Below are 9,593 nucleotides of genomic sequence, written 5' to 3'. Positions count from 1 at the left end.
AAGGGGTGGGAGGGCGGGAAAAACACAGGCAACTTGGAATAGGAAACTGATAAATAACTTGAAGAGAAGACACCGGTTGAAATAATTGAGGAGAGAATGCAAAGGCTTCACACGAGTAGGATGGATACTCGATTTCAGACTTCGGCTCCGAGAAGAAAAGGGGCGGGCGGGTGGGAAAAAACAAGGACAACTTCGTATGGGGAAAACAACGTCGATTGAAAGAACTGAGGATTGATCTCCCAAAGGACAAAGAGGTTCAAATCAGCTTGAAGAGAAATGCGCCGGATTGAAAAGAGGATGGACAACGAACGAATACTAACCGCGTGATCCTAAAGAAAAATTTAAAGGGGAAGAGGGGTAATTCAAAACACCTACGTCAAGATTCCTTACCATTACCGCGAGGAGAAGGCGGCGGTGGAGGGCATGGAGGAGGAGGAGGAGGACGAGGCCATGGGAGGAGCCATTGGGGGTGGTGGGAGTTTGAAGAAGAAGGCGGTTGGGCCGTTGGTTGGGGGCGGTGTTCCCCCGTATTTATACTGTTGTGCATAGCACAAGAATCAAGAAGTGCCTCGCTTTCTTCTTCTGCTGTCCCGTACCCTGCACTCTCGGAAGCATGGATCGCTGGCTGAGTCTAGTGAAGGGCATAGCCTGAAGGTGCAGCATTTCTTGTGCACCTTGGCACTTTCAGATGTTGTATTCAGAACTGGAAACCATGCATGCACACTTTGCCGAGGCCCTATAGCAAGCAGCTGCCCTCTGGGTCTCACTGGCTTCACAAGCGTTTGCAAGATTTAGAGCATCTATGGCTTGATCCCTCAAATCAACCTTATGCATCGCAGTATCGGTCGAATTGGCCAATCATGAAAATGCAACCTCGGACCTCTCACTGGTCTATCCGACACCTCCCAAATCCAGCCTGTAAGTATGTGAGGTGGATATAGGACGGTCTGGACATGCTCGGACACAACCATCACATCGGATTCGGCCCACATTGGCCCATCCTTCCTATCCCCGCAAATACCTCACCCTAGAAAAAATCCTAGTCAAAGCCACACTCTTCTCAACCGCACTATTTCCGTTGCTCATGTCCTCCCCTCCACCATGTCCAACTTCAGCAGCGGATCCGACAATGACTCCGATCGAAGCCCCAAACGACGAGGAGCTCGCGCTGCGTATTATATTGCCCTCCGACGGTCGCAAATGGATAGGGATGGTAGCTCGAGCTCTTCGTCGTCCCGATAGTTCGACAGTCAAGCTCCGCGCTTGATCGTGTCGGCCGGTCGCGCTCTGCGGTCGTCCCCTCCAGCACTTGGTTCTCGTGGCTGGAGATGGATCCTCGTGCCCACACTACCGACATTGTGTCCTTTACACTGACCGGAATTGAAGGCAAGGGCAGCTCGCCGCGCTCGGCAAAGGGCGGTGGAGGCTGGATTCAGCCGTTTCGGATGTGAGTCCAGCCGGACCACAACCATTCATGTGTCCTCAGACTTGGAGGAGGAGCTCCTCTACTACGTGCTCCGCTGGTCCTTAGCCTCGGTGGAGACAAACGTCCGCTGCCGGCACCGTGATACGTTCATTTTGCATCATGTTTCCTACTGTTATTTATAATATTTTTGATCATTATTTCACTTTATGATACAACTAGCAAAGTGACTCGCGCATTTGCGCCACTATGTGGTGTAAATATTTCTCTACATACTATGTATGGGAAATAACAATTCGCTTTTCCCCGTAAAATCGGAAATACAACACGTGAGATGATACAAGATTTATCGATTATTCCTTGGTTATTTGAGATTTTCTTGAACCATAATCAAACTTATTAACATTTGGATTAATATGCGGTGGTCTCCATTTATTGCCTCTTGGCCTGTTGCCGATAGAGGAAACATATGAAACTCTCTGATAAGCCCCTCTTGAATAGTATAGTAGGTGGGAGTAGAGTTGTGTACCTTTGCATGATATTGTACTCGTTCTTCTCGGTTGTGATAGATCATATTTACTGCTTAATCAAAAGCATAATAATTACGTCACAATATCATGTGACAAATCATATTTTTATTGGCTCTTTCAACATTTGCATGGTTAGAATTTACATTTTGTGCATGTCGTTTTAGGTCTTGACACGACCACCCATAACAATTTTGCTAGTATATTTATACGGATGTCCTTGTACATATTTACAAAATGACAGGATCACACAAAGTAGTTGTGAAAAATATACTATGTTTTTACTTGATGAATCTAAAAGTATATCTAAACCTTATTATGTATTTATCAGTTTATGGAAAATGTATGGATTTAATACAAAAAGCATTTTTCAGATATTCAATTTATTCTAAATTCATACACCAAAATAGTAATATTTACCCACCTAATAAGGAATTATTCCGTATACATAAACATTTATTTCTTGTCTATTTAAGGATTTCACTTGGGGTTAAAAATGAACTTTCCATTTTTATTTCGTTATTCTTATAGTTTGTTTTGCCAATATATAGTTGTGTTCAATACCTTCCTTATAAGATTTTGTTATTTTTATTAAGTATTTCATTTCGAGTTTCTACGAAAACCAATGGAAATGCTTGTTATCGGTCTGGCCATATGTTTCCATTATCACCCACCATTTGTGTTCAAACTCTTCAACTGCATTCAAAATAGAAACATGGTAATATCAGGGGTTGAAGGGTGGTAACCTTAGTTCAAACACATTGTAACTTAAACACTCTCTTGTTGATAATTCTGTCACAAACAGTTGGTCATTTTAGTTCAGGCAACATGGTAACTACAGTGCACATATGATGACATTTTCCACGACGAATACCACTTGTAGTTTGTAGTTCAAGCATCATTTTAACTAGCAAACAAAAAAATATCTTTCAATTACAACTAGTGGGGGATGCAAAGTTATTTTATGTGTGCAACAAACATGATAGGTTCAATACAGGAAAATATGCAGGTAAACTGGTTATACTTGTCTGATAAATTATCGCTTTCTTACATGGTAACTGTTGAACCCATGTATGCGAAATCATTTTTTATTTAAGGTAGTTTGAGTGGGAAGTAAAATACCAGTCAAGTTGTTGTCAACATAATCCTTGAATGCATTGTTTAGTGGCTCATCATCAGCCATCAGCTTCCTAAGCTTCTCCTGGGCCTTTTTCATCATATGCCAGTGGCAATTCCTGTGTACTATCCCGATGAACACCTCATCAATAGCACTCCTCATTCCAAAATCTTGATATGTTATTATGTTCTTTAGCGCAACTCCACCCATTACATGCAGGAATGCATTAAATAGCCACACAAAGTTACTAGATAGTTTGTTTCGAACAAATCCACAACCAAACTGGATTGACTGCCCATGGTTGTTAATGCCAAGGGGGCACAGGGCATCTTGTACATATTTGTCATGTATGTGAAGGAAATATGCCCTAGAGGCAATAATAAAGTTGTTATTTATATTTCCTTATATCATGATAAATTTTTATTATTCATGCTAGAATTGTATTAACCGGAAACTTAGTACATGTGTGAATACATAGACAAACAGAATGTCACTAGTATGCCTCTACTTGACTAGCTCATTGAATCAAAGATGGTTAAGTTTCCTAGCCATAGACATGAGTTATCATTTGATTAACGGGATCACATCATTAGAGAATGGTGTGATTGACTTGATCCATTCCGTTAGCTTAGCACTTGATCGTTTAGTATATTGCTATTGCTTTCTTCATGACTTATACATGTTCCTATGACTATGAGATTATGCAACTCCCGAATACCAGAGGAACACTTAGTGTGCTATCAAACGTCACAACGTAACTGGGTGATTATAAAGGTGATCTACAGGTGTCTCCGATGGTACTTGTTGAGTTGGCATAGATCAAGATTAGGATTTGTCACTCTTATTGTCGGAGAGGTATCTCTGGTCCCTCTCGGTAATGCACATCACTATAAGCCTTGCAAGCAATGTGACTAATGAGTTAGTTGCGGGATGATGCATTACGGAATGAGTAAAGAGACTTGCCGATAATGAGATTGAACTAGGTATTGAAATACCTACGATCGAATCTCGGGCAAGTAACATACAGATGACAAAGGGAACAACGTATGTTGTTATGCGGTTTGACCGATAAAGATCTTCGTAGAATATGTGGGAGCCAATATGAACATCCAGGTTCCGCTATTGGTTATTGACCGGAGACGTGTCTTGGTCATGTCTACATAGTTCTCAAACCCGTAGGGTTCGCACGCTTAACGTTCGGTGACCATCGGTATTACGAGTTTATGTGTTTTGATGTACCGAAGGTAGTTTGGAGTCCCAGATGTGATCACGGACATGACGAAGAGTCTCGAAATGGCCGAGACATAAAGATTGATATATTGGATGACTACATTCGGACACCGGATGAGTTCCGGGGGTCACCGGATAATTATCGGAGTGTCGGGGGGTTATCGGAATCCCCGGGGGAACTAATGGGCCACGCCCCCCTTGAGGAGTCTGAATTGGACAAGGAGGGGGGCGGCGCCCCCTCTTTCCCTCTTTCCCTCCCTCTCTCCCTCTCCTTCCTTTCCCCTTTCCCCTTCCTAGCAGGACTTGGAAAGGGGGAGTCCTACTCCTACTAGGAGGAGGACTCCTCCCCTCCTTTGCACGCCCAAGGGCCGGCCAGCCTCCCCCGTTGCTCCTTTATATACGGGGGCAGGGGGCACCCTAGAACACAGCGACAGACATTGTCTTAGCCGTGTGCGGTGCCCCCTCCACCATAATCCACCTCGGTCATATCGTTGCAGTGCTTAGGCGAAGCCCTGCGCCGGTAGCTTCATCATCACCGCCATCACGCCGTCATGCTACGAAGCTCTCCCTCGACACTCAGCTGGATCAAGAGTTCGTGGGACGTCACCGAGCTGAACGTGTGTGATACGTCTCTAACGTATCTATAATTTTTGATTGTTCCATGCTATTATATATTCTGTTTTCTATGTTTAATGGGCTTTATTATACACTTTTATATTATTTTTGGGACTAACCTACTAACCCAAGGCCCAGTGCAAATTGCTGTTTGTTTGCCTATTTCAGTGTTTCATAGAAAAGGAATATCAAACGGAGTCCAAACAGAATGAAACCTTCGGGAGAGTTATTTTTGGAACAAACGTGATCCAGAGGACTTGGAGTGGACATCAAGAAATCAACGAGGAGGCCATGAGGCAGGGAGTCACGCCTGCCCCCTGGGCGCGCCCCCACCCTCGTGGACCCCTCGTGGCTCCACCGACCTACTTCTTCCTCCTATATATACCCATGTACCCCGAAACCATCAAGGAGCACCACGAAACCCTATTTCCACCGCCGCAACCTTCAGTACCCGTGAGATCCCATCTTGGGGCCTTTTCCGGTGCTCCGTAGGAGGGGGAATCGATCACGGAGGGCTTCTACATCAACACCATAGCTTCTCCGATGATGTGTGAGTAGTTTACCACAGACCTTCGGGTCCATATTTATTAGCTAGATGACTTCTTCTCTCTCTTTGGATCTCAATACAAAGTTCTCGATCTTCTTGGAGATCTATTCGAAGTAATTCTTTTTGCGGTGTGTTTGTCGATATCCGATGAATTGTGGGTTTATGATCAAGATTATCTATGAACAATATTTGAATCTTCTCTGAATTCTTTTATGTATGATTGGTTATCTTTGCAAGTCTCTTAAAATTATCAGTTTGGTTTGGCCTACTAGAATGATCTTTCTTGCAATGGGAGAAGTGCTTAGCTTTGGGTTCAATCTTGCGTTGCTCGACCCCAGTGACAGAAAGGGAAACGACACATATTGTATTGTTGCCATCGAGGATAAAAAGATGGGGTTTATATCATATTGCTTGAGTTTATCCCTCTACATCATGTCATCTTGCCTAATGCGTTACTCTGTTCTTATGAACTTAATATTCTAGATGCATGCTGGATAGCGGTCGATGTGTGGAGTAATAGTAGTAGATGCAGGCAGGAGTCGGTCTACTTGTTGCAGACGTGATGCCTATATACATGATCATGCCTAGATATTCTCATAATTATGCACTTTTCTATCAATTGCTCAATAGTAATTTGTTCACCCATCGTAATACTTATGCTATCTTGAGAGAAGCCACTAGTGAAAACTATGGCCCCCGGGTCTATTTTCCATCATATTAATCTCCCGTCAACTAGCTATTTCTGTCACCGTTTATTTTGCAATCTTTACTTTTAATATTTATCATAAAATACCAAAAAATATTATCTTATCATCTCTATCAGATCTCACTTTTGCAAGTGGTCGTGAAGGGATTGACAACCCCTTTATCGTGTCCCCTTTATCGCGTTGGTTGCAAGGTTCTTATTTGTTTGTGTAGGTACGAGGGACTTGCGTGTGGCCTCTTACTTTATTGATACCTTGGTTCTCAAAAACTGAGGAAAATACTTATGCTACTTTGCTGCATCACCCTTTCCTCTTCAAGGGAAAACCAACGCATGCTCAAGAGGTAGTAGTGTGCAGATCACGGAGGTGCCGTACTTTCGGTACTAGGATCGGTCGGATCGTGAAGACGTACGACTACATCAACCGCGTTGTCATAACGCTTCCTCTTTCGGTCTACGAGGGTATGTGGACAATACGCTCACCTCTCGTTGCTATGCATCACCATGATCTTGCGTGTGCGTAGGATTTTTTTTGAAATAACTACGTTCCCCAATAGTGGTATCCGAGACAGGTTTATGCGTAGATGTTACATGCACGAGTAGAACACAAGTGAGTTGTGGGCGATAATAGTCATACTGCTTACCAGCATGTCATACTTTGATTCGGCGGTATTGTTGGATGAAGCGGCCTGAACCGACATTACGTGTAAGCTTACGCGAGACTGGTTCTATCGAGGTGCTTCGCACACAGGTGGCTGGCGGGTGTCAGTTTCTCCATCTTTAGTTGAATCGAGTGTGGCTACACCCGGTCCTTGTTGAAGGTTAAAACATCACATACTTGACGAAAAATCATTGTGGTTTTGATGCGTAGGTAAGAACGGTTCTTCCTCAGCCCATAGCAGCCACGTAAAACTTGCAACAACAAAGTAGAGGACGTCTAACTTGTTTTTGCAGGGCATGTTGTGATGTGATATGGTCAAGATATGATGCTAAATTTTATTGTATGAGATGATCACGTTTTGTAACAGAGTTATTGGCAACTGGCAGGAGCCATATGGTTGTCGCTTTATTGTATGAAATGAAATTTCCATGTAATTGCTTTACTTTATCACTAAGCGGTAGCGATAGTCATAGAAGTAATAGTTGGCGAGACGACAATGATGCTTTGATGGAGATCATGAAGGAAATATGTCCTAGAGGCAATAATAAAGTTATTATTTATTTCCTTATATAATGATAAATGCTTATTATTCATGCTAGAATTGTATTAACCGGAAACATGATACATGTGTGAATACATAGACAAACAGAGTGTCACTAGTATGCATCTACTTGACTAGCTCGTTAATCAAAGATGGTTATGTTTCCTAGCCATAGACATGAGTTGTCATTTGATTAACGGGATCACATCATTAGGAGAATGATGTGATTGACTTGACCCATTCCGTTAGCTTAGCACTTGATCGTTTAGTATGTTGCTATTGCTTTCTTCATGACTTATACATGTTCCTATGACTATGAGATTATGCAACTCCCATTTATGGAGGAACACTTTGTGTGCTACCAAACGTCACAATGTAACTGGGTGATTATAAAAGTGCTCTACAGGTGTCTCCGAAGGTACTTGTCGAGTTGGCGTATTTCGAGATTAGGATTTTTCACTCCGATTGTCGGAGAGGTATCTCTGGGCCCACTCGGTAATGCACATCACTATAAGCCTTGCAAGCATTGTAACTAATGAGTTAGTTGCGGTATGATGTATTACGGAACGAGTAAAGATACTTGCCAGTAACGAGATTGAACTAGGTATTGAGATACCAACGATCGAACCTCGGGCAAGTAACATACCGATGACAAAGGGAACAACGTATGCTGTTATACGGTTTGACCGATAAAGATCTTCGTAGAATATGTAGGAGCCAATATGAGCATCCAGATTGCGCTATTGGTTATTGACCGGAGATGTGTCTCGGTCATGTCTACATAGTTCTCGAACTTGTAGGGTCCGCACGCTTAACATTCGGTGACGATTTGTATTATGAGTTATGTGATTTGATGTAATGAAGGTAGTTCGGAGTCCCGGATGAGGCCGGGGACATGACGAGGAGTCTCGAAATGGTCGAGATGTAAAGATCGATATATTGGATGACTATAGTCGGACATCAGAAAGGTTCCGAGTGACTCATGTATTTTTTGGAGTACCGGAGAGTTACGGGAATACGTATTGGGCCTTAATGGGCCATACGGGAAAGGAGAGAAAGGCCTCAAAAGGTTGTCGCACCCCTCCCCATGGTCTGGTCCGAATTGTACTAGGGGGGGGGGGGGGGGGGCGCCCCCTTCCTTCCTTCTCCTTTTCCCTTCCCTTTTTCCTATTCCATGTGGGAGGAGGAATCCTACTAGGACTAGGGAGTCCTAGTAGGACTCCACACTTCTGGTGCGCCCTAGGGGTTGGCCGGCCTCCCCTCCTCCATCCTTTATATACGGGGGCAGGGGGGCTGTTGGGGAACGTAGTAATTTCAAAAAAATGCCTACGCACATGCAAGATCATGGTGATGCATAGCAACGAGAGGGGAGAGTGTTGTCCACGTACCCTCGTAGACCGAAAGCGGAAGCGTTAGCACAACGCGGTTGATGTAGTCGTATGTCTTCACGATCCGACCGATCAAGTACCAAACGTACGACACCTCCGAGTTTAGCACACGTTCAGCCCGATGACGACCCTCGAACTCCGATCCAGCCGAGTGTTGAGGGAGAAATTCGTCAGCACGACGGCGTGGTGACGATGTTGATGTTCTACCGACGCAGGGCTTCGCCTAAGCACCGCTACAGTATTATCGAGGTGGATTATGGTGGAGGGGGGCACCGCACACGGCTATGAGATCAATGATCAATTGTTGTGTGCTTGGGGTGCCCCCTGCCCCCGTATATAAAGGAGCAAGGGGGAGGCCAGCCGGCCCTCTGTGGCGCGCCCCCAAGAGGGGAATCCTACTAGGACTCCAAGTCCTAGTAGGTTTCCACCAAAAGGGAGAGAGGGGGATGGAAGGAGAGCGAGAGGGAGAAGGAAAGGGGGGCACCGCCCCCCCTTCCTTGTCCAATTCAGACTCAAGGGGGAGAGGGCGCGCGACCTGCCCTGGCCGCCCTCTCTCTCTCCACTAAGGCCCATCGAGGCACATTAGTTCCCCCGGGGTTTCCGATAACCCTCCGGCACTCCGGTTTTATCTGAAACTTCTCCGGAACACTTCCGGTGTCTGAATATAGTCGTCCAATATATCAATCTTTATGTCTCGACCATTTCGAGACTCCTTGTCATGTCCGTGATCACATCCGGGACTCCGAACAACCTTCGGTACATCAAAACACATAAACTCATAATAAAACTGTCATCGTAACGTTAAGCGTGCGGACCCTACGGGTTCGAGAACTATGTAGAC

Source organism: Triticum dicoccoides, chromosome 6A (assembly GCF_002162155.2).
Source record: "Triticum dicoccoides isolate Atlit2015 ecotype Zavitan chromosome 6A, WEW_v2.0, whole genome shotgun sequence".
NCBI lineage: Eukaryota > Viridiplantae > Streptophyta > Magnoliopsida > Poales > Poaceae > Triticum > Triticum dicoccoides.
The sequence above is the reverse complement of the archived record's forward strand: the minus strand, read 5'-3'. Positions refer to the sequence as shown.